The sequence below is a fragment of the Pinus tabuliformis genome, chromosome Q (genome assembly GCF_031772625.1).
Source record: "Pinus tabuliformis cultivar Carrire ecotype Pingquan chromosome Q, CPIR1, whole genome shotgun sequence".
Lineage (NCBI taxonomy): Eukaryota > Viridiplantae > Streptophyta > Pinopsida > Pinales > Pinaceae > Pinus > Pinus tabuliformis.
In genome coordinates, this window is record NC_142296.1 from 904,383,935 (window position 1) to 904,410,471 (window position 26,537).

Sequence of the window (26,537 nt, forward strand, 5' to 3'; positions counted from 1 at the left end):
AGTTTCAAATAATTGCATTGTGATGATGTTATGATGTTTTAAAAACCATCTACTTTAGAAATCCAATCTAAATCTATAGTGACCATCGCTATTGCTTTCTGGATAGGGACCTACTTTGTTCATAAACCTTGCACATCGTATTGGACTGTGATTGTCATAAGTGTACATGAACTTTATCAAATTACATTATCACCTAATGCTTATGAAGAGTTAAGTTATTTATTGATAATGCACAGCTACTTTCAAATACTTAAATCAGATAATGTATTCATAGATCAGAGATGAATGGAGTCTAAGTTAATTTAAATGGGATCAGTCAATTTCAACATCGTTTTCTCTTGTTTCCTCTAGTGATTGAATCGATTGACTCTCTTTTGGATTGTTCCTGTAGGTGTGTGCGACATAGGAATTACTTGTTTTAAGTTAATCATTTGAATGATGTGATTGGCATGAGTTTGGTTTAATGTAAATCGATTGGTTTGATGTTAGGATTTCTGCATGAATGTATATACAATAGGAGCACTGCTTTCAGAGTATTGATTGGAGTAATTTGTCATAGCTTCAGTTAATTTCCTTTGTTAGATAGATTTCTTGATTCCTAAGTAGATTGTGTGATTAATTTTAGAACACAAAAGATTGATCTAGTGCTAGTAGTTAAAGCAATTTCATTTGTCTCATTCAGATTGTTGATTTCTCTATTTTGTTTGAATGCTTGGTTATGTTTTTCATAGCTTAGATGCCTAAGTGGATTTCAAAAATAGAGTATTAATTTGTTAAGATTTCAAATAGGGTTATTTTCAGTTTGAAGGTTGATGCGACTGTAGGGTAATTTAGAGTACAGTTTCTAAGAGTTATTCATTGATTGCCATGTTTGAGTAAGATAGTGCTTGAAGTGTTCTCATTGCCATAATCAATTAAGGACCTGTATGCATTTTGATTAAGAATACAAGTCAAGTTGGTAAGTTAAAAGAGAAAAAAAGTGTCCAATTTAGTACTTAACCTTAAGATCTTTGGTGTTGACAAATTAGTTAATGAGTTTTCAGTACAGTTTAGCTTGTCATTGCAAGTAGTAGATCTTCTGGTGTGGATTGTAAGAATTCAAACTGAAGTGTTTTGATTGATTGAGTTTGTATACAGTATGTTTAATTAAGTATTCATTATCATAACCTGGGATTTGTGGTAAAAAAGGTCAAGTTATTTGTTAAAGTCCATATTTCGGCTCAAATTCCAAATAGGGTAGTTCATAGAAGTTTGAAAGTTTTTAAATCAAATTTGATTTTTGAGTCTGCTTGTGTTAGCTAGATGTTTGATTTCTTTTAAGTTTTAAAGCATTACTAGATTTATTACCCAGCTGATCATTATACAGGAAATGTTAAAACTTTGACTAAGAACTGAATGTAGAAAGTGCAATATAACTCATGTTTATGACCCCAGATTGATAATTAAATATTAGGAGGATTAATTATCGATTAAAACTCCCAACATTTCAGCACCGTTGTCATAGAAGTTGTCATCTCTTATTTAGGTAACCATTATTATCAGATTTTCAGGATCTTGTAGGACTATCTGAGGGAGGAGAGAGTATGGTAAGACGTGAGTGAAGAGCCACACATCCACTTTTGTTTGGGTTGCTCCAAAGTATGACCAATTACTGCTTGTTCTTGAGTTTTTATTTCCTTTATCTTTATGCGTAGAAGTAGAAGCAATTTAATTTCATTTCCACATCTCATGTAATTCGCAAAAGTTTGTAAATCTCACAGACTTAGTAAGACAAATCTACAGGAACCATAGCTAAGCATCATAGGCCTTAGAATAGTCTAAAACACTTTGTGAGATATTTAATTTCCAAATTGTTTTGATTTTAATAGATTAAATAGTATTCTGATTCGCTCTCAAGTGTGGTGAGTTTTATTTCAGTCAACATAACTTTTAAATTCATCTTCAGATTCCAATGTTTTAACGTTATATCTCTTTGGGGTGTTGTAAGAACCCCTGTTACTAATATGTGTGTGGAGACAGGGACTATCAATCAACCAGATGGACTTGAAGATGATAAATATGAAGGACCTCTCACAATCTCTAGCAGCAACTGGGATCTTGACCTCTACCTCTCAGGAAGAGAACTTCTTGACAATAGTCAAGAAATTATCCATTTCTCCACCACCACAAAAGGATTTGGAGGTATCTTTTGATTTCCATGACCAGTCATCTAAGGAAACAAATGAATCATGCACTACAAACAATGGAGAACATCCAGTAGAACCTAAAATCGAGGAGTTCTTAACATGTCTATTAGTAGATATGGAATGTAATCAAGAGACTACTCACCCTACGGAGAACAATCAACATGACATGGAAGAAGAGGATGAGCAGCATGGGCCAAATCAAGAAATGGACCAAGAATACCATGATTACATCAAATATTAGTTCCGAACAATGACTCAAGCGAGGCAATATTCTCCTCTTCTAAAACTCTTGTTGTCATATCAAGTACATTTGTTGGTTTTTCATGCTCATGTACACTTCCAAGTTTATATGTTAAATCTGAGCATGAATATCTATTTGTACCTACTCTGCACATGGCTTCATTGGAAGTACTCCTTCACTTGAAGGAGTTTATCTCCCTTTCTTTAGCATAATAGGAAAGTTTGTATTGTAAATAAATAAATGAAAATAGTAAAGAGAAAATAAGTCCTATTGTGAAAACTAGCTTGTCTGGTGCAACTGGGTAGGGACTTTGCTTGAAAGCCAGGTAACTAGCGAGAAAAGTTCCCAATAATGTTTGTAAATTTGTATGAGTTATTAAAATAATGTATATTTCAAATCATTATGTCTTATAATCGTGGTTGTTGATGTGGGATCCCTTAAGGCCCACCTGCCAACAAGCTTTGTCCCATCGACGTCAAAAAATTATCTGGGACCAAGGCTAGGGTTAGATAAGGTACTTAGGAGCCCACATGCCTTAATGGAAGGTATCATTGTCATCTACCAAGTGAATACATTAATGTTTCTTGGTGAATGAGTTTTGTAGTCCATTCGACTTCGATAAATCTATTCATGGCTAGTAGAATGTACTTAGTGCCTTGATTCCCATTGACATTACAGGTGGGATATCTCACATTGGTTAACAACTTCTTCAATGGTCGGTAATCCAATGATTCTTTCTTATGTTCGACATTGACACCGTTTATTCACATAAGTAGGATTGCACATGGTGTGTAGCAGTTAAATACTATATGGTTTTGTTATCTCAGTACAGATTTGCAGTAGTATGGACATTTGTAGCAGCATTTTCTTTTCTTGTAGTAGTCATATTGTTTGAATAAAGGTTTCCATATAGCAGCTTGATCATCATTTGCAACAGTCATATTCCTTCTTTGTTTGGGGACATACAATTCCTCAGGCATGGGGGGAGAAGGGGACCTTCATTTTTCAGCCTCCTTTATTATCTCCAGTTCAGCCTTCTTCAATAGATCCATATACACATTAGCAGCAGTCATTCCAACTCCAGCCTTCAGCTGTGTTCCAGTTCGTCTTCCACTTCATCTTGTAGCACAAGACACACCAATGATAAAGTTAAAACTTGAGGTAAATTTAGCTTATGATTCTCTAATTCATTGGAAGGTTAAAGAAAATTAATGATTCACCACTTCTCATTCCATGCATTTCATATTTCATAAACCATCATCCTTTTATTATCCTTCCATTCACTGTGCATATACTCTGATTACAAGACCATGTTAAAAGAAAAAACTGTATGGTGCATTGATAAAGAAGCCTCTATGATGTCTTCTCCTTCCATGATGAAAAACATTAGGATGAAGTCATTACTGTTATAAAATGATAAAGGAAACCGCCTATAGACATTGGTCTTATGAAGACAGAGTATCAATCACCCATTCACCATCTCCATCACTCATCTATCCTTCACTCGTCCCTTTCTTGTCCTCAATTTGTATTGCTCAATAAATTAGTGTGACCTATTAAGTATGAAGAGTGTTGCACCATAAGAACCAACACCTCCAAGCATTTAAGTAAGTGCTACTCTACAAGAACCAACACCTGCAAATATCCAAGTAATGTTGTCCCACAAGAACCTATATATGAGCAAAGTATTTGTTTGCATGAGGACATGTAAAATCTCAGGCATGGGGGGATGATGGGCCTCGAAGATTCCCATGTTTTCATCATGCAATATCACCATTCATACCCTAATACCCTAGGTATTTAACCCGTTCCATACCCTAATTCCATCATTTATCGCCAAATCACATCGTATGCCTCATGGTTGATTATCATTGGTTTTATTAGATTTTAGATGATTAAATATGATTATGCCATGATTTACTAGTGACATTTCGCTAAGATCATTTTCACAGGGTTCCATCGCCAAGTTCCTTCATGGGCCAGCAGAGTTCTCTAAGGCCAATTTATATAAAATAGCCAGATTTGTGCTTAACAGTCAAATGCGGATCTCCCTATTTTTATGCCACAGTTACGGTTTGATAAGTTCTTGTCCTCCATCCATGCATTGATCAACATCAACATCAACCATTAGCTATTCGAAGGCCATCTAGAGAAGTCAAACATGGCATGAATTTTTTTGTTGTCCCATTTCATTTGGAATGTAATTAATCTACAACATGTATAAAAGCAGAGCAACAAGCATAGGAAATGAGGCACCAAACTGAAGTTAAAGATTCTTACTGTGTATCTCTTGAATTATTATTTTTGAATCAAATATTTTTCCAATGGTCATACATTAAGTTCAGTTAATTTTTCGATGGTTTCGCTGTGATTGATGCGCTAATTGTGATCAACATCTTTCACTTTCTATAAATTAACCAGCTCCCAGGTGTGGCCGGGCCCACCCAACTAGGTTTAAGCTTTGTAACATTCCATAGAAGTACCTCTGTGTGATAGATATTTCTTCAATTATCTGCGATTTCTTATTATTTTACATGCTGCATGAATAATTTCTAAGTTTCAATTGATTGCATTGTGATGATGTTATGATGTTTTAAAAACCATTTACTTTAACAATCCAAATCTAAATCTCTAGTGATCATCGTTATTTCTTTTCATATAGAGACCTACTATGTTCATAAACCTTGCACATCGTATTAGACTATGATTGTCATAAGTGTACATGAAGTTTATCATATTACATTATCAGCTAATGCTTATGAAGAGTTAAGTTATTTATTGATGCACAGCTACTTTCAAATACTTAAATCGGATAACTATTCAGAGATCAGAGATGAATGGAGTCTGAGTTAATTTAAATGGGATCAGTCGATTTCAACATCATTTTATCTTGTTTCCTCTAGTGATTGAATCGATTGACTCTCTTTTGGATTGTTCCTATAGGTGTGTGCAACATAGGAATTACTTGTTTAAAGTTAATCATTTGAATGATGTGATTGGCATGAGTTTGGTTTAATGAAAATCGATTCTTTGATGTTAGTATTTCTGCATGAATGTATACACAATAGGAGCACTGCTTTCAGAGTATTGATTGGAGTGATTTGTTATAGCTTCAATTAATTTCCTTTGTTAGATAGATTTCTTGATTGCTAAGTAGACTGTGTGATTAATTTCAGAACGCAAAATATTGATCTAGTGCTAGTTGTTAAAGCAATTTCATTTGTCTCATTCGGATTGTTGATTTCACTGTTTTGTTGACTGATTGGTTATGTTTTCCATAGCTTAGATGCCTGAGTGGATTTCAAAAACAGAGTATTAATTCGTTAAGCTTTCAAATAGGGTTATTTCGGTTTGCAAGTTGATGCGACTGTAGGGTAATTTAGAGTACAATTTCTAAGAGTTATTCATTGATTGATTCTCATTGTCATAATCAATTAAGGAACTGTACAAAGTTTGATTAAGAATACAAGTCAAGTTAGTAAGTTAAAATAGAAAACATAGTGTCCAGTTTAGTACTTAACCTTAAGATCTTTGGTGTTGACAAATTAGTTAATGAGTTTTCAATACAGCTTGGCTTGTCACTGCAAGTAGTAAAGCTTCTGGTGTGGATTGTAAGAATTCAAACTCAAGTATTTTGATTGATTGAGTTTGTATGTAGTCTGTTTAATTGAGTATTCATTATCATAACCTGGGATCTGTGGTAAAAAAGGTCAAGTTATCCGTTAAAGTCTAGATTTTGGCTCAAATTCAAAATAGGGTAGTTCATGGAAGTTTGAAAGTCTTTAAATCAAATTTGATTGTTGAGTCTGCATGTGTTAGCTAGATGTTTGATTTCTTTTAAGTTTGCAAGAATTAGTATATTTATTACCCAGCGGATCATTATACAGGAAATGTTAAAACTCTGACTAGGAACTGAATGTAGAAAGCGCAATACAACTTGTGTTTACGAGCTCGGGTTGACAATTAAATATTAGGAGGATTAATTATCGATTAAAACGCCCAACAAAGTCAAAGCACCTGTTTATCTTGAGTTTGGGAGCGAGCCTACCTAATTTTAAGGGAGGCATTGGAAACTTCAGATGTATAAGTAGAGAGGCCTGGGACCTCAGTGGGATTCATATTTTTTATTGTAAAACTTTACTCTATTTTCGAGCTCAAGACTTGTGATAGTTTTTGATGTAATCCATTATTTTGATAATAAGAATGAGTTTTGGGGTGAGCCAGCGTTGAGTTAACTCAGAGGGCTGAAGCTCTTGGGTTAGGGCCCAACCCTAGCAGCCAAGGCTCCTCTTTATTGTACATGTATGCTAGCATAGATTCATGGTTTAATCGTTCATTTTCTTAAGTAGTTGCATTTCCATTACAAAAGTGGAGTGTAGATTGGTTTTGTTTTAGTTTGCTTCCATTTCTTCCTTCTTTCAATTAGCAGGTTAGGAAGGAGAAAAAGATCACCATAAGGTTGTCAGTAGGTGTCTCAGCCTCACCTCCTACCTCTGGGACCATGACTTCAGGAAGAGACCCTTCAGCAACCCCCATTTCATCATTATCTTTTTCCATCACTCTCTTTCTGTAATAAGATCTCACTCATATTCTCATTTGCTTCAGCACTTTCTTCCTGCATAATATATGTAGAAGCTAATAAATTACATCTTAATTAGATTATACCCATAGATTTCCTTACCGTCTGATCCACAACAACCCTGACCAATTTCTGTCAACCACATGTCGCATATTCATTTCAAAGTTTGACTTTAGGAGTTCCAAATCTCCACCATTGATTTGTTTTGCTTGATCCAATGGCTATCATGTCACCCACTCGCTAACTAGCTTGGCCGATATCCATCGTTGATCAATCCTACATGATCCAATGACTATCGTGCAATATCGCATGAATTCTTGCACAACCGATATCCGACTGAGAGCACACGAGAAAAGTGGTTTTCCCATGCTACCTGTCACCCACTTAGGCTAATTGCGTAAAATTTAGGAATTCCACTTACAACTTTGAGGGCACGCAAGAAACTGCCTACCACCTACGAAGACCGCTCCATTATTCTGTACGTTTTCCACCCTTCTGCCGACACGTGACTTGATTTGATCCATCAATCTATTCACTTAATCTCTGTGATAAGATCTTCGCCGCTCATCTTCCGTTAATCTTGTTCGTTGATCAATCCATCCATCTATTCACTTAATCTCTGTGATAAGATCTCTGCCACTAATCTTCCATTAATCCTATTCATTGATCAACCCATTCATCTATTCACTTAATATCCTACCATAAGATCTTCGTCGCTCATCTTTTGTTAGTCCTATCATTGATCTGCTTGATCCAACGGTTCCTATGCACTGTTGCTTCATTATGTCTCCCTTTAGCTAATTTCGATCTTTGATTTCTCTTCTACTTGACTCCTTCCTGAACTTTGTTCTGCATATTATTTAAACATTGCCACTCTTGAGCTTTGATTTTGTTATTCAATCAAACTCCAACATTTTCTGATCATCGCAAACACCAAAAAATCAAAAAAGTGAAAACAGATTTAGTTTAGTTTCCTTGCTGACAGATTATTATGGTTTGATGCTATTTACTTTTGTAACTTACATAGAAGCATTAGGTTAGCGTTGATTTAGCAATTAATCTTAGCATAGTTGTTTAAATGGTTAATTACGATATGGTGTGATTTAGCATTACATGTTGTTTTCTTTATTACTGCAGTAGTGTAGCTGATGAAAAGTGATTTTGGGGTAAGGCCAAAACCCCTTTTCTTTATAATATCGATCCTTAGGCCTGTGGGTTATGGACCCACAAACCTTATCGGAAGAATTTATTCAGTCGCTTAGGCCATAAGCCTTTAAACCCACGGACCATACAACTATCGGAAGATTTTAAATATGCGTTTAAGCCTCGAAAACCCTGGCAACACATATATCGGAAATACACGGGAATAATGGAAATACAAAGGAAAAACCCCACTAGAACACAATAGCTAGATCTAAAAATAATTAAAAACCCCACTATAAATCATCGGGTCCACTCCTTCAAACCATTTTGTAGTGCCACTCCAATCTCCGATCTCCTATCGGAGAAACCTCTGATCCATCGACTATTGACGTATCACCATATCGCTTAATCAACCGTCAAAGTATCGGGCCATCGGCAATCAACACTTCCTCTAGCCAGACCTCTTCCACTTAAATGCACCGATCTGATATGCCTTACAGACCCGATAAGATTAACGGTTATGTTTGATAAGGTTTCGGGTCTGGCTACCAAATCTCATATCGCTCTTTCTTTTGGCCAAGGTTCATTCCTCCCTTTGGCTGATTGTGATGCGACATTCTGGTTCTTTGATCTCGGCCATTGATCTCCCAGATCTAACAGTACCTGTGCATCACTTCTTCATTTCTCATTCCATTAAGGGATTTTTGTGTTCTAACACGGATATCTGCCATACTCTATTTATGCACGATATCACTCCATACGTAATTCGCTTAATATTGGATCGCCATCGATCCTTAAGTGATCGATGGTCGATCAACAATGCAACATTGAACATTTAACTCTATCATATAAATGATAATTAGACATTACTCAAACATATAGATATCCACACAATGCACACATATATTCACTATACACAGTACGATTACAGCTAAGGCATTTAAGCCTTAGAACAGGTTCTCCCTTGACAACATTTTAATACTCTCGGTTTTACAGTTTCTATCTATCACTCTATATTCCTCCCTATCTCTCATTGAACAATTAGGCTCATAATATATATAAGGAACATTGGATCGGATCACTGTCAAGGATCCGATCATATCCTTTCCACAAAACTCTCAACTAATCACATACATGGTAGATTACATTTAATTTATGTCTTATCACTTCCATCATTTAAGCTCTATTTTAACATAAATTCCCTGGTTTTGCTCTGATGGTCCACGTCCTCTCATTCTCCGCTTTGGATTCCACTTTTGATTAAGGGGGGGTTTAGATGCTTCTGCATCAGACTCTAGAGGCGCAAAAATTAATGACCTCCTGGTCATATGCTTCTCCTTGTCCTTAGCAATTCTACCCACTACTCAGTGGAATTGCCTTCATGATCTTCTGTGAGTTGCAACCAACCTCTGTAGTAACAGTCTTCCTTTGCTACATGATACCTCACCAAGCTCTCCTCACTCAGTCTTTTGGCATCCTTCTAATTGTCTTCTCTGGAACCAATTGAGCACTCCTTGCTCTAGGTTGCTACAAATCTTCTCACCTTTCACTGTCGCTATCTGCACGATAGTAAGATCATAACTCTCCAGCTTTATCAACTGTACCTCGTCTACTTCTGCTTGTACTATTCTTCCTTCTCACAGGAAATCCTTTCCCTGCGCTGATACCATTTGATGAAAAGAGATTTCGGGGTAAAGAAAAAACCCCTTTTCTTTATAATATTGATCCTGAGGCCTGTGGGTTATGGGCCCACAAACCTTATCGGAAGCATTTATTCATTCACTTAGGCCATAAGCCTTTAAACCCGTGAACCATACAACTATTGGAAGCTTTTAAATATGTGTTTAAGCCTCAAAAACCTGAGCAACACATATATTGGAAATACATGGGAATAAAGGAAATACAAAGGAAAAACCCCGCCGTAACACAATAGCCGGATCTAAAAATAATTAAAAACTCCACTATAAATCATCGGGTCTGCTCCTTCAGACCATTCTACAGCACCACTCCGATCTCCAATTGCCAATTGAAGAAACCTTCAATCCATCGGCTATCGGCATATCACCATATCGCTTAATCAGCCATTCGAAATCGACACTTCCTCCAGCCAGACCTCTTCCACTTGAATGCGCCAATCCAATATGCCTTATGGACCATATAAGATTATTGGTTACATTTGATAAGGTTTCAAGTCCGGCTACGAAATCGCATATCGCTCTTTCTTTTGGCCAAGGTTCATTCCTCCCTTTGGATGATTGCGATGAGACATTCTAGTTCTCATTTGATCTGCCTGTTTATCTCCCAGATCTAATGATTATTGTGAATCACTTCTTCATTTCTTGTTCCATTAATGGATTTCTGTGTTTTAGCACATATATCTACCATACTCTATTTATGAACGATATCACTTCATATGTAATTCGCTTAATATTGGATCGCCATTGATCCTTAAGTGATCGATGGTCGATCAACAATGCAACAATGAACATTTAAATCTATCATATAAACGATAAATAGACATTACTCAGACATATAGATATCCACACAATGCACACATATATTCACTATACACAGTACGATTACAGCTAAGGCATTTCAGCCTTAGAATAGGTTCTCCCTCGACTACATTTGAATACTCTCGGTTTTATAGTTTCTATCTATCACTCTATATTCCTCTCTGTCTCTCATTGAACACGTAGGCTCATAATATATATAAGGAACAATGGATCGGATCACTATGAAGCATCTGATCATATCCCTTCCTCAAAACTCTCAACTAATCGCATACATGGCAGATTACATTTAATTTACGTGTTATCACTTCCATCATTTAAGCTCTGTTTTAACAGAAATTCCCTGGTTTTGCTCCAATGGTCCACATCCCCTCATTCTCCACTTTCGATTCCTCTTTTTATTAAGGGGGGGTTATATGCTCCTGCATTAGACTCCCGAGGCACAAAAAGTTATGACCTCCTGGTCATATGCTTCTCCTTGTCCTTAGCAAATGTACCCACTTCTCAGTGGAACTACCCTCATGATATTTTGTGAGCTGCAACCAACCTCTGCAGTAACAATCTTCCTCCACTACATGATACCTCACTAAGCTCTCCTCACTCAGTGTTTTGACATCCTTCTAGTTCTCTTCTCTGGAACCAATTCAACACTCCTTGCTCTAGGTTGCTGCAAATCTTCTCACCTTCCGCTGCCACTATCTGCATGACAGTAAGATCATAACTCTCCAGCTTTATCAACTGTACCTCTTCTCCTTCTCCTTGTACTTTTCTTCCTTCTCGCAGGAAATCCTTTCCCTGCTCTGATACCACTTGACGAAAAGAGATTTTGGGGTAAGGCCGAAACCCCTTTTCTTTATAATATCGATCCTAAGGCTTGTGGGTTATGGGCCCACAAACCTTATCGGAAGCATTTATTCATTCACTTAGGCCATAAGCCTTTAAACCCTTAGACCATACAACTATCCAAAGCTTTTAAATTTGCGTTTAAGCCTCAAAAACCTGGGCAACACATATATCAGAAATACACGGGAATAATGGAAATACTAAGGAAAAACCCTGCCGGAACACAATAGCCAGACCTCAAAATAATTAAAAACCCCACTATAAATCATTGGGTACGCTCCTTCAAACCATTCCACAGCGCCACTCCGATCTTCAATCACTGATCGGAGAAACCTCCGATCCATCAGCTATCGGCGTATCACCATATCTCTTAATTGGCCGTCGGAGTATCGAGCCATCGGCAATCGGAACTTCCTCCAGCCAGACCTCTTCCATTTGAATGTGCTAATCTGATATGCCTTATGAAACCGATAACATTATCGGTTATGTTTGATAAGGTTTTGGGTCCGGCTACCAAATCGCATATCGCTCGTTCTTTTGGCCAAGGTTCATTCCTCCCTTTGGATGATTGCGATGTGACATTCTGGTTCCGATTTGATCCCAGCCATTGATCTCCCAAATCTAATGGTTCCTGTGCATCACTTCTTCATTTCTCGTTCCATTAATGGATTTCTGTGTTTTAACAAAGATCTCTGCCATACTCTGTTTATGCATGATATCACTCCATACATAATTCGATTAATATTGGATTGCCATTGATCCTTAAGTGATCAATGGTCGATCAACAATGCAACACTGAACATTTAACTCTATCATATAAACAATAAATAGAAATTACTCAGACATATAGAGATCCACACAACATATATTCACTATACACAGTACGATTACAACTAAGGCAATTTAGCCTTAGAACAGGTTCTCCCTCAACCACATTTAAATACTCTCGGTTTTATACTTTCTATCCATCACTCTATATTCCTCTCTGTCTCTCATTGAACATGCGAGCTCATAAGATATATAAGGAACATTGGGTCAGATCACTGTGAAGAATCTGATCATATCCTTTCCTCAAAACTCTCAACTAATCACATACATGGAAGATTACATTTAATTTAAGTCTTATTGCTTCCATCATTTAAGCTATGTTTTAACATAAATTCCCTAGTTTTTCTCCGATGGTCCATGTCCTCTCATTCTTCACTTTGGATTCCTCTTTTGATTAAGGGGGGGTTAGATGCTCCTGCATTAGTAGCTCTCTTAGAATATATTTTCTCTCCCTTCATCAAATAATTAAGCTTCTTCTGAAACTATATAAGTTTGGCTTGGAACCCCTAGGGTCTCTTACGAGATGAACAGTGACAACAGGCAAGACCTTCACTTTTACTTGTGCATATAGCATTGTCACCTCCAAGTCTGTACGAACCCTGAGTTGATAAGTAAAGCTAATAGCCCAGGAGTTGCAGCATCCTTGCTGCAATACTAGCGCTCATCACTTTTTGGCACCGTTGTCGGGGAGGTGCTTGGTTTTCTTCTATTTCTAGTCTTCAATTTTTTGCCATTAGTTTATTTCTGCAAAAGTAATCTAGTAGCTTCCTTTCTTTCAGTTTTCATTATCTGCTTTCCTTTCCTAGTTGATTCATTTCTTTTTACTTTTTTCAAAAACAAAAAATATTTTCATTAGGCATATTTAATTTCAAAAGTAGAAAATTTCATTGCATTATGGTTTTCATTCAATCATAAAAACAAAACAAAAATTCTCCAACACCAACCCACCCCCCATTGGATCACATGGTGTAGTAAGAGCCACATCACCATTCACTTTTGCAGGTAGAAGAAGAATATGGCAAATAATGTAGAAGAAATGGTTGGAGATGATGACAATGAGGAAGATCCTCTTGGATCTCCCATTCAAGATATAGATGGAAGTGTGCACATGAAGAACATCTCTCCATCTTTTCTTCCAAAATTTCATGGTCTAAGGTCAGAGGATATGGAAACATTTCTCTTTGAATTTGAGATTGTTTGTATATCTTATGGTTACTTATTAAAAACTCAAAAATTGAGATTGTTTCTGGCAACATTAAAGGATAGAGCTCTTGAATGTTTCATGAGTTTAGGGACTTATCCATAAGATATGGAATGATATCCAAAAGATATTCCTAGAAAAATATAAAGATCATGATCTTAAAGAAGAAATCTTTAGAATGAATCAAAGAGAAGATGAGAGCCTTGAGGATCTAATATAGAGGTTCATGTATAATGTTAAGAGGGAAAAGCTACACCATTTAGGATCTGACACACTAAAAACCCTCTTACTTAGAAAAATTAGGGATGAATGGACTAATCTCCTTAATATCATGAGTAGAGGTGATGTATACCTATTACCATTTGATGAAATTTGTGAAAAATGGAAACACATATCAAGAGGAAAAGAAAGAGTAGGAAAATTAGCATCAAGATCAGTAAGTCAAGCTAAAATTGGAAATTTGTTGGATGATTTTAAAACAGAAATTATTAGCAATCTAACCAAACAAGTAGAAATGTTAAGAATACAAAATGAGCAAAAAGAATATGTTTGTGTTGTCCATGCAAAATAAAATGATGTTAAATGTTGTTTCTCATTACCAAGGTCAAAGTAAGTTCACCAAGAGGACAATGGCGCAAGTCAATTTCCAATGCAGCAATGTTATGTAGCCCCAAGAGTACCATGGCAGCCTATTCAGCCTGATATGATGCAAGCACCTAATTCACAATTCCAAGGTTATGCATATCCACCTCAAAGTAATTGGAACACACCCTTTCCTTGGCAACATTGGTCATATCAACCCCAAAACCAATCTTGGCAACAAGGTTGGCAAGGAACTTATGGGAGCCATCCATAATATCCTCAGTATTTCCCTCAATATCCTCCATACCAAACTCCATGTTATCCTTACCATTCACCTCCACCACAACCACAACCCCATCCACAACCATCTCAAATATACACTCCCACTCAACTAGTTGTTCCACCATTCCCAAGCCCACACATTGAAGTAGTTCATCCCACTTACAATGCTGAGGTAAAACAATTCCAAACATCTCCTCTTGAGATCAATGGTATTCACCATAGCTCAAGAAGATTATTTCAAAAAAGAGTTCATCTTGATATCATTAAAGGACTACATCCAAAAGAAGAAGATTCAAATAAGAAGACCACAGAACCATGGGCTATGATTGATGAAGAGCATACATCAAAATCAGAGATCGAGAGAACTCCCTCATGGTTACCATCAAATCCTATATGTATTCAAGAGAGAAATCATGAAAAAGAGGAAGATTTGAAGGTCATGGTAGAAGAAGACATGAAGAATGATCCATATCAGCAAAAGGACCAAGGACATCACAACTATATTGAAATATGGTTCTATACAGTCACTAAGTTGCAGCATCACTCTCTTCCTCAACTATGCTTGATCCTTTCAAAGGTACATGTCAACACATACATTTCGAACCTCCACATCATTTTTTCTATCATCTTGATGTGCAAATGGCTCCATTGGAAGTATTCTTATACTTGAAAGTGATTTTTGTTTTCAAGTACGGTCGTGTAGAAGAAAAAAAACACACAAAATGAAAAATAAGAGAAAAAAATAAAAATCTCAGGTGAAAACCTCCTTTGAGGCCCCTCAGATTGGCTCATTGATTGAAAACCTCCATGAGGCAACCAATGGGTTGGGGAAAAAAATAAAAAGAAAAAAGAAAATATCCTAGGTGAAAACCTCCTTTAAGGAACCTAGGCAGACCTATTAGTTGAAAATCTCATTAAGGTGGCTGGTAGGCCTAAAAGAAAAAAAAATAAAATAAATCCTTGCTCCATGCATCTCTTTGATAAATGCATGTACTCTCCAACATATACAAGCAACAAGAACAAGTTTGTACCAAAAGGAAAATTGGTCAAGCCTAGTCAAAAGAAGTCAAATTTTGACTTTCTCCTACTTCGCTCAAATGCTCCAACAAGGCCAAGGCCATGTCAATCCATCACCCTCATCTATTTTCACCATCCACCCATCATTCTCAAGCTTCTACCACTCATTTTCCTTGTTGTCCTAAAAAACTACAAGATGCTTTGTTTTACTACAGGATACAAAAATACATAGAGCATAAATTTGTTTTGTCATGACTTGAAAACCATGCATCCATTTGCCAAGTTCTTTTAGGGGGAGATTCATATGGATGATGGTAACATGCTTAAGCAATTTCAACAAATTTTAGTGGATGGTTTCCAAGAAATTGGCCTCCATCACCTTCAGCCATTTTTAGATTTTCTCGAGATCTATGCAGACTTTCTATCTAGGATGAATCTGCTTGCAGGTGAAGAAGGAATGGTGGATGACCAATTACTAGATGAGAATTTGTTTGATATTTCAGTTATCTTCCCATGGTTTTCTGATATAGAAAACTATTTGGTATCAGCGCAGTTCCCACCAAACTTTCCCTCCAAAGAAAAGTGCAAGATGGCTAGGAAAAGCGCCCCCTTCACCTCAATTTGGGACAATCTTTTCAAACTTGGCCTAGATCAAATCTTGAGAAGGTGTGTAAGGGAAGAGGAATTTTTTTACTTCCTTCTGACCTGTCATGATGGGCCTTGTGGAGGCCACTTTGTAGCAAAGAGGACAACATTCAAAGTGTTACAAGAAGGCTATTATTGGCCCACTCTTCATCAGGATGTGAAAATGTACATTAGTGAGTGTGATTAGTGCCAGAGGATGGGAAAGCCTACTCCAAGAGATGAAATTCCCCTACAACCTCAAGTGACTTTCGAGCCATTTGACAAGTCGGGCATGGACTTCATTGGACCTATCAACCCTCCTTCAAATAAAAAACAATACATTATTGTGTGCACTGATTAGTTGACTAAGTGGGCTGAAACCACAAAGATTAAGGCAGCAATAAAAGAAAAGATGGCGGAGTTCATAAGGGAGAATGTATTCAAAAAATTTGGGTACCTTGGAGATCTTCAGTCATAGACACCTGTAAAAGCCAAGAAACCATTAGAAAACAGCAGAGGAGGAAGAAGAATGACCATGCAACAAATAAACAACGCAACACCTATGATCTTCGACAACTGCAGCATGGCATCGAGACCACAGGTAAGTATCCTGCTCACTTGCTCATATGAATCATTTGATCAAAAATTGTAAGGGTTACGAGGTAGTTGGTTTATAAGTGAAAAGGTGGCCAGTTAACTTGGCTTGCGTTCCTATATTTTGTTATGACAAAGCGATCCTTAATTGAGGCAGGAGCATAGCTATAAACCAATCACATGATGACCGTATGTGAGATTCATATTGGCTTCGCAGATTCTGCACTTCAGTCTCTGATCTAGATCTCAGGGTGTTTCACTAATCCTCATCATGATTTCCTTGAACCCCACTACCGATTGTGTTTCAGACTTAGGCCTATCGAACTCCTTGTTTAGAGCAATCTAAGTGCCCACTAATGATGCCACCGGATTATCCGTGCAGTACTTAATGTACCATGTCAACGTGTGATATTTTAGAGTAGTAACCAAATGCACTTTCTTCATATGATGATCTGTAATATTCGTTGTTTTCCACACGGCCTTCACAATGAACAAAATTTGCTCTGGGTTGTCATTTCCCAAGCCCTTGAAAATGGGCAATTTCATCGTATTCAACATATTGAGCGGTGGTGGAGGTGGTGGTGGTGTGGGCGACAGTGTATGCTATGGAGTGAAGGTGGAGGTGGTGTGGATGGATAAGGTATTCGTGGAAACCCTTGCCTTATTATCTGGACAATGCTCTGGGGTGAACCTATGTTGCTCACTCGTTGTCACTCAAAGGAGGCTCGATCAACGGACTATATTCAGGGCCTATCCCTGAAGAACTTTCGACTTTGCGTAGCTCCAAACATCAAGGTAAAGGCATAACCCTATTTTCACACAAGAGGATCTTAATCCAAGTATTCAAATATCTTAAGTACTTACGTCGTAGTCCCTTGAAAAAAAGTCGCTCTGCTTCATTGTAACTGACTGAGGTATTGACCACGAATTCTGTCATGAATCATCCTATGACTCGATCAAGCCAGTGATCGAAGACATGTACGATATTATGTTCAGAAGCTTCCAATCTCCGCGGTCCACACTATTGGACCGTCAAGCCTCCACCTTCCTCGACCGTCTGCCAATTTAGCGATCCATTCATATAGTTCGATGGGGAAGGTGCAGAAGAAGATTTCATGTATCTCTGTGTATAGGTATCTTTCCAACCACTGTTCTTTCCTCACGTGTGGACTTCTGTATCTTGCGTCGCAAACTCGTGGATCTTTCTATCCAACCACTCAATTTATTTCTTGGTCATATTCCAGTAATGCAACATCACACATCGCTTATGAAGATCCCTATCCCGGAAATAGAACCATTTGTTGGCCTAGTGGGTCCTGACCCAGGTTTAGAGTTAGTTTCGCCAAACAAATCCCTACACTATTGGCACTTTCGGCATTAATCTATGGAGCGTGGATTGAAGCCTCATTCGAAACAGTATGGGGGAATGCTAGAACCAAGTTTTCACACCCAGAGATGAGCGTGATGTCATTTTATGCCCTAAATCTTCCTTCACGCAGATCAATAAGCCTTTAGGGCTTATCTATGTAACTACCCTTAATCAACTTCTATACCTCTGTGAATGATTATGACTGTCTTCCACAGACCCTAAATAGGTGAATCCACTACTTACACGCATCAAACATTACTTATAACCCAGCAATGAATTAGATCAGATTAAATGTTTGATAACTTCAACATACAACAAGATAATCTTCACGTAAACAGTTAACAGTAATTGCGTTCATATAATAGTATAAATCATGGAAAGTCATGTATCAATACATCATTATTTCATAAACCCATTATAACATAACGCACATTCACATAAACAGAAGTAAAGAGATAAACACAAGTATTTCGGAAAAAATATTCTTTATTAATACTCAGTTCTATTTATAGACCCAGAACTTCCCTGCGCACTCAGCTGCGGACTCTACTCTAGGCCTCTATGCACACAGCTACAGAGCCTTTCTTCCTACTCTTCTTTGCTAACTCTTTAGACTTCTCTCATAATCCAAACTTCATTACTTCTCTTCTTGTTTTTTAGACATCCTAAGACACATCTATTTATACAATCCCATGGTCCGTGGACAACGAGTAAATCTTCAAAAGCCGACTCAAATTACATAAAATAAGGGTGAAACCCTTTACGACTCTTTAATTATCTACACTGTCCATGACCACAACTTGCGTAGACTTTACATCTTTATACAATAAAACTTGGCCTTTTGCCCCAAAATTGACCCTAGGAGACCCCATCCCAACACTTTACAAGAAGGGTACCTATGCGTAGAGTCAGCCGATGACAACATCATATTGAGAAATCTTAAGAACATCAGGTTGAACATTGCATCTCTCCCCAATGAGCTTCTTCATGTGCTGCAGGTAGGGGTGATGGAGGAATTGAGAGCCAGGGAGCAGCATGCTCTCAACTTGATCAGTGAATACAGGGTGAACAATGAGCATATGTTCACCGAGAAAACAAAAGCTTTAAAGGACAAGGAAACGCTGCAAGCACAGAGTTCTCGGGTGGAGTCAGAAGTTGTAGAGGCATGTAGAACAGTGCTGGAACTTCACACTCCAAAGGATGCACAACCGGAAGCCAAGATCCAGAAGTTAGCTGCAGGAGTGCGGAAGGCAAAGGAAGAAGTTGGATGAGTTCAATTCGAGCTCAATATGAAAATCACAGAGCTAAAGCTCAAATTACAGCCAACGACTACACCCGAGGTCAGAGAGCAGGATGGAGCCACCATCAAGGAAGGGATGACCACTTTTCATGCCACAGTCACTGACTACTCGGCCTTATTTGAGCAGGCAATGGAATTGGTGATGACTCTGCAGGAAGACCCAAACCTGCAGATATTGAACATAGAGGTTCGAGAGCTGTAGAAGATTCCACAAGATTTTACAAATTTTCCTTGTTGTTGGACACCTGAATTTTGGTTACTCAGATGAGGAAATAGACCACACCATCACGTTCTCTTTGAAATTTTGGTTCTTTTGAGTATACAGATGACATGTTTTTGTCACTATGAAAAATCACTCCCAAGAAATATTTTAGATTCCTCACTGCATTAGAGAATATTCTATGGAATATTCCAAGGAATATTCTCCTAGAATATAACCTCCTTGGTAATTGTGCCAAACCTGGGTGTAGTTCCACATGCGCACTATTCTGCTCCCATTCAGTCACAACTCCATTGGCTTGGTTTTCCTAGTCGAATGAGCAAAGACAGTTTAATTGTGTGGGATGGGTAAACGTCACAAGGAAAGACCCACTTGCGCCATTGGTGGGCCTCAAAAATAGGTGGGCGGAGGCGCTAAGGTTGAACTCCCACCCCACCCCTTAACCATTTGTTTTGTTTTGTTTTAAAACAAAATTTCCAGCGGTTAGATTAGGTGGTGGTTTGTTAAATGTAACTGGTTGGAGCAGAGTGTGATGTGTTACGGTGGTTACATATTATTCTCGAGTTAATATTTGGAGTTATTTGGGGTCGTCCTGTGGGGCGAGCCGATCACTGGTCGACGCGGGTTCAAGTCTCATCATCCCCGAATTATTGGTCAATGTCCCAACAACCTAATCATTTTAATATATACTTATATGATATATATATTTATAGTGGTTGGGGATGGTGGCCCACCACCCCACCCATATTAGTCAAACCAATTCGACCAGATTTTGGGGGTCACCGAAAAAATTAACAAGGTGTTAAATTCTCCCCTAGTGGCCAGAATCTGATTGTCTGAAAATTTCCAAATTGTTGCCTCGTTAGTGGCTGCCACTAGGCCCAGTTTAGCCAAAACTTTGAACATGAATATCTTGAGCATACGAACGTGGATTTGAGTTTCATTCACACCGTTGGAATTAGGATGATGAGCACAATTATCTAGTCCTAGTTTCACTTCACTATGAGGAATTTGATTTTTTATCTTTTCCATAGTCTTATGAATTCTCAGCATGTGTGGAGCCACCTAGATCATTCCTCCCCACTGAGGATGTTTTGGTCCTCCAAAAGCATGAACATAATCTGCAATTGTTGTGTTAAATTGTCTGCACCACAAGTGTCCTGACATGCCACACTTCCTTCTCCTTCACCCTTTTTCTTCGGAGCCATAAGTGATGAACCAACATCTGTGTCCTCTAAAAAACTCTAGTACAATATTCTACAAACTACATGCTCAATTACATGACCAATCATGAACCAAGCATCCCCATACTTGCCAAGAGTTTATAACACACACTCTTTGGTCAATTTTACATCAGAATAGAAATCAATACCCAAGCTATCAATAAAAAGGGCAAAAACATCATCATTTCTTTAACAAACGATGGAAAACACATCATCACTTTTACAAGTATTCACAACACATGATTTATAAAATGCAACCATGACAAGCTACCATATCTAATAAAACCACCTCTCACTCATCAAAGTGAATGGATCATCATCTCCCTGTGGTGGATTTTCTTGTTGAACAACATTTTCAACTGGTTCCTGCATGGGCACTTTGTCCTTGAGCATTGCTTTGGATGGAGCCTCTAACACATGGCTCTTTGATGTCCACCTCTATTGCAGTGATTGCAAAAATTCTTCTTCCTCTAGACTTGCTTAACCTTCTTCCTTCCCTGATGTGGAAAAGGCCTTTAACATCTTGTCCTCTTTCTTATTTCCATTCTCTTCCAACACTCAAAAACCACAAAAGCTACATGGTTTTCTATGCCATGATTTCTGCTCATTATTAACAATATGCTTGTAATCAAAATGAACTTTAGAATACTGAGACTTTTTATAACTCTCTTGGTTGTCTCTGGTGCAATCATGGTGATGAGAGCTTGCCTTAGCTCTTCCTCTCCAATGTGCACTATCATGGGAGGGTTGTGATGAGTTCCAATCATCCTCTTTCTCTAATGGATTCAACAATGTCTTGGAATATTTTGATACCTTTGAGCACTCTCCTTCAATGTATCCCAAACCTTGAAATCGAGGTCTTTGTACAATATCTAATGACTGAGTCATTCCTTGTCCATTAAAACCAAGTCCTCCCCCTTTATACCCCATCTTGGTAAGGAGTCTCATGCCAGTTCTTGAAATGGGTACCTCCATGTTTCCAACAAAAATAATGTCATGTAAAAATGAAACTGAAGAATTATCAACATAGTTTACCTCAGCTTTCAATTCTGAAACAAGTGATGATGACTTTGCTAAGCCTTCATTGCACTTCAACTTTTCCAAGGCCTCTTCTATGGCTTGTAACTAAATTTGAAATCTATGCTTCTCCTCTTTTTCTTCTCATAGAAGTCTCCTTAATTCAGCATTCTCTGCTTAAAGGCTCTGAAGAATCTCCTCATCTGAATGATGAGAAGACGATGAAGAAGATGAATGTTCACTCGAGGGGGTAGATGGAGCATTGTCCTCCACTCTTTATTTCTCCTATTCCTCCCTTTCCATATTCTCCTTATAATCTACAGACATTATTTCCACCATGTGTGCCATCCTTAGGAGGTCCTTGTAGAGATCTCTATTTTTCTCCATTCACACTCGCAATTCACATCAACGAAAAGATCTCTTGATACCAAACTTGATCTGAATCTCTTCAGCTACCTGAATTAACCAATATATTTTACTTCTATGACATTAATAGAGTTGCATATGAAAGAGTATGAAAAACCACATGTGCATACTGTAAAGAGGATGAGACATAATAATGACCATCAAATCAAAGCACACACAAACACATTGATAACGGAATTCACCCAGTGTGGGTTATGTATCCGAGCCCGATGTCAAAAGTGGAGAGGCCACTTCATTAAATGATGCAAGGTGATGATGGGTACATAGTACATTATTTTTCATTACAAGGATAAATTCCCTCAACCAAAGTGGCATGTCTCTCCATGAGACATTCTACCTATAGGAAAGCTCACTCAGATGGGCCCTCGTTCAACATGACAAGGTAACAAATTCTCGCATGAAGTGGCATACAAGTATCCGTCAACATAATGATATCAAGGATCTAGAGAAACAAAACATAAACTCTACAAATTAGAAGAAAGACATGGCATAACTTCATCATATACCTCCACTTTTGGGATGGCCCGAGAATGCAAAGCTTAACTGATGAAATGGACTGCACCATTGAATTTGTGGCACAAAATCATGTCAAAGGACTATAAACTTAGCCCCTTTCTAACACTATCAAATTATGGACCCTCGGGAATCTTGAAGATTACCTCAAATATTCTTTATGAAGATCACTGAATAATGAACTACTTGGATCAATATTTTGAGCACACCATTGTGCTCCCTGTGAAATTCTGTGAAAAATGACTATAAATTTTGCATCATTTCACCTCTGTAAAAAATAAACCTCCAAGGGAATATTTTAGATTCCACACGATTTTGAAAAGATTACTTGCTTTTGGATGCCTGAATTTTTGTTGTTCAAATGAGGGAACATACCACACCATCGTGTTCCCTACGAAATTCTAGTTCTTTTGAATATAAAGTTGACATGTTTCGTCACTATGAAAGATCACCCCCCTAGGGAATCTTTTAGATTCCTCAACGCATCAAATAATATTTTGTGGAATATTCTAGGTTATATCCCCATTGAATATACTTGCCTCAGTAATCATGCCCATCCTGGGCCAGTTCCACATGCGCACTGTTCTGCTCCCGCTTCGGTCACAGCTCCATTGACTTGGTTTTCCTAATTAAATGAGCAAAGAAGGTTTAAATATGTGTGGGATGGGAAAATGTCACAACACAAGGCACACTTGGGCTACTGGTGGGCATCAAAAATAGGAAGGAAGAGGTCCTAATGTCAAACCCTAGCCCCACCACTTAACACAATTTTTTTGTTTTGTTTTAAAACAATTTTTTTTGGCGGTTAGATTAGGTGGTGGTTTGTTTAAACATAACCGATTGGCGTGAAGTGTGATGTGTTACAGCGGTTAAATATGGTTGCGGAGTTTATGTTTGGAGTTTTGTGGGGTTACCGTGTGGGGCAAGCTGGTCACTAGCCGATGTGGATTCAAGTCTCATTGGCTCCAGTTTATCGCTCATATATATATATATATATATATATATATATATATATATATATATATATATATATATATATATATATATATATATAGTGGCTGGGGGTGGCGGCCCTCCATCCCACCCATATTAGCCAAACCAATTCAATCGGTTTTTGCGGGTCATTGGAAAAATTAACAAGGCAATAAATTCTCCCATTCCGGTGACCAGAAACCAGCTGCTAAACAATTTCCCAATTGTTGCCTCGTTAGTGGCTACCACTAGGCCCAGTTTGGCCATAAATTTGACCGCAAATATCTTGAGAATAAAAACTCGGATTTGAGTGTCACTTTCACTGTTGGAATTAGGATGATGTGCACTATGATCTGGTCCTGGTTTCACTTCAATTTGAGGACTTTGATTTTTGAGCTTTTCCATAGCCATTACTGAATTTTGAGCGTGTCTGGAGCCACTTTGATGACCTTCTTTGAAAGATTTTATCAATGATGGCACATTGAACACTTTTAATAGATATTAGATTTTCATCTATTCCTAGCACACAAACCTTCACAAAGGGAAAGGCATACACATCTAGTGAATTTTAGAAAATTATTTGTTTCCAACAGTCGGTTGAATGCTTCTTGTCAACGCCCTTAGTGCAATAATTCAGTCCACTTAGGTATTTTGTTCCCAAGACATCCGTTGTTATCCTGCATGGAGGGAAAGATTTCATACGTTCAAAATAAAAACAAGTATACAATCTAGAAAAACAAAAAATATACATGAACAAGGAATGTAATTAAGAAGCTTTGCAATATATAAGAAGGCACACACTCATATAATGACTATAAGTTATAACATATGAATTTTGAATTGTATAACTACATTATGTTACACTTTCTATTATAATAAATAATTAGGGGCAAATAAATTATGTCTGGACTTTAACTTGATGACAAAAGCGGGTTCCACAATTCATACACCTAACTGATTGGGTCTTCAGTGGTGGCCCTGGCTTGTTTTCCTCAACCAATTCTTTCCAATCATTCTTATGTGGTGCAACATCTCTATATGCAAGACTCTCACTCTCATATTAGAAAACCATGGTGCTTCACTACATTATATATTTTTGTAGGTCTTTGTGCCACCACTTTTTGTTCACTTTGTTGAAAACTAGATAGAAATGTTAGCACCATCACCAAGCCATCACACTCAACATTTATACAACTTAATATTTGATGATATTGTCAAATCATTTGAAAGAGTCAAGGATTTTATATGGTGGGGAATATTTGATGATGATATACATGTTATACGATTGAAATTAAAATAAACAAAAAATGAGTTGAAGTACATGAAAATGTATCTTCTAAGCCCTGTCATTTTTTTATGTTGATTTGAAGCAATTTTTCTCATCCTATTCAATTTATTGAAGGCATGTTTCTTCATCCAATTAGCCTCCTATGCTTCCTTCACAATATTCCTAGCCTTCATTTCTTGCAACACCCTTTTTTAGTATCATGGGAATACTTTCACAAACTTTGGGAGGAAAGCTTCAAAATCAGCAAGGACATCTCTTGCTAGCTAACGGTTAGAGTGACTAATGAGCCTCATAATTGGATAACTATATGGGCCTTAATTCACCTCCTAGCTTAGTCAAACCAACTATTCTCACAAATTATTGCATACTTTTGATTATATTTTGTTTATGAGATGAGTTAGAGTTGGATATTTTGCTTTGTGGTCTAATGTGCATTTAATGCAGGATTAAAGGATAAAAACAAGGAATTTTGGCAAAGACCTTGGTCAAAACTCGAATGGGACAAGGGAGAGGAATTATAGGAGGTAAATCCTCCTCATTTACTACCCCCCCTTCGAATATTCCTCCATCAGCTCGGAGTGCAAACAACCAAATCATGAGGACTAGAAGGCAACCGAGCAAGTGAAAGTCTGATGGGCCTCGAAAATGCCCATGTTTTCATCATCCAATATCACCATTCATACCCTAAAACCCTAGGTCTTTAACCCGTTCCGTACCCTAATTATATCATTTATCGCCAAATCACATCCTATGCCTCGTGGTTGATTATCATTGGTTTTATTAGATTTTATATGATTAAAGATGATTATGCCATGATTTACTAATGACGGTTTCGCTAAGCTCATTTTCACAGGGTTCCATCACCAAGTTTCTTCACGGGCCAGTAAAGTACAAAATGGCCAATTTGGGGCTTTTGATACTTTTGGCATGCTTCCGGAGAAATTGAGAGAGGTTATTGTAAAAACTAATGTTGTAATACGTTTCTATAACCTGGATTGTACCCAAGTCACTTCTGTGGGTCTCTAGAAGGAAATTCACAAATTTGCCCAAATCTATAATAATGTTCAGACTGCAAAATTCCACCTTGATTTTCGTGCGGGTGAAGGCAAACGAAGAAAATCTGGCACATGGGTTTTGGTCCCCACTATAGCCAATTTACTAACCCTAAAATATTTTTCTAAATTTCCTTACGGTTTAGAAGATATGCTGAGTTCTCTGAGGCCAATTTATATAAAAATAGCCAGATTTGTGCTTAATAGTCAAATTCGGATTTTCCTATTTTTATGCCACAGTTACGGTTTGATAAGTTATTTTCCTCCATCCATGCATTGATCAACATTAAAATAAACCATTAGCTATTTGAAGGCCATCTAGAGAAGTCATACACGACATGAATTTGTTTGTTGTCCCATTTCATTTGGAATGTAATTAATCTACAACATGTATAAAAGCAGAGCGGCAAGCATAAGAAGGGAGGCAGCAAATCAAAGTTAAAGACTGTTAATTGTGTATCTCTTGAATTATTATTTTTGAATCAAATATGTTTCCAATGGTCATGCATTGAGTTCGAGTTAAC

The 26,537-nt window shown here is 37.5% G+C and overlaps 1 pseudogene; it reads right to left on the reverse strand.

Moving 5' to 3' along the window:
* Positions 1-19,400: 19,400 nt before the first annotated feature.
* The window catches only part of LOC149222386 (F-box protein SKIP31 pseudogene), a 94,928-nt pseudogene continuing 87,791 nt past the window's right edge, over positions 19,401-26,537 (reverse strand).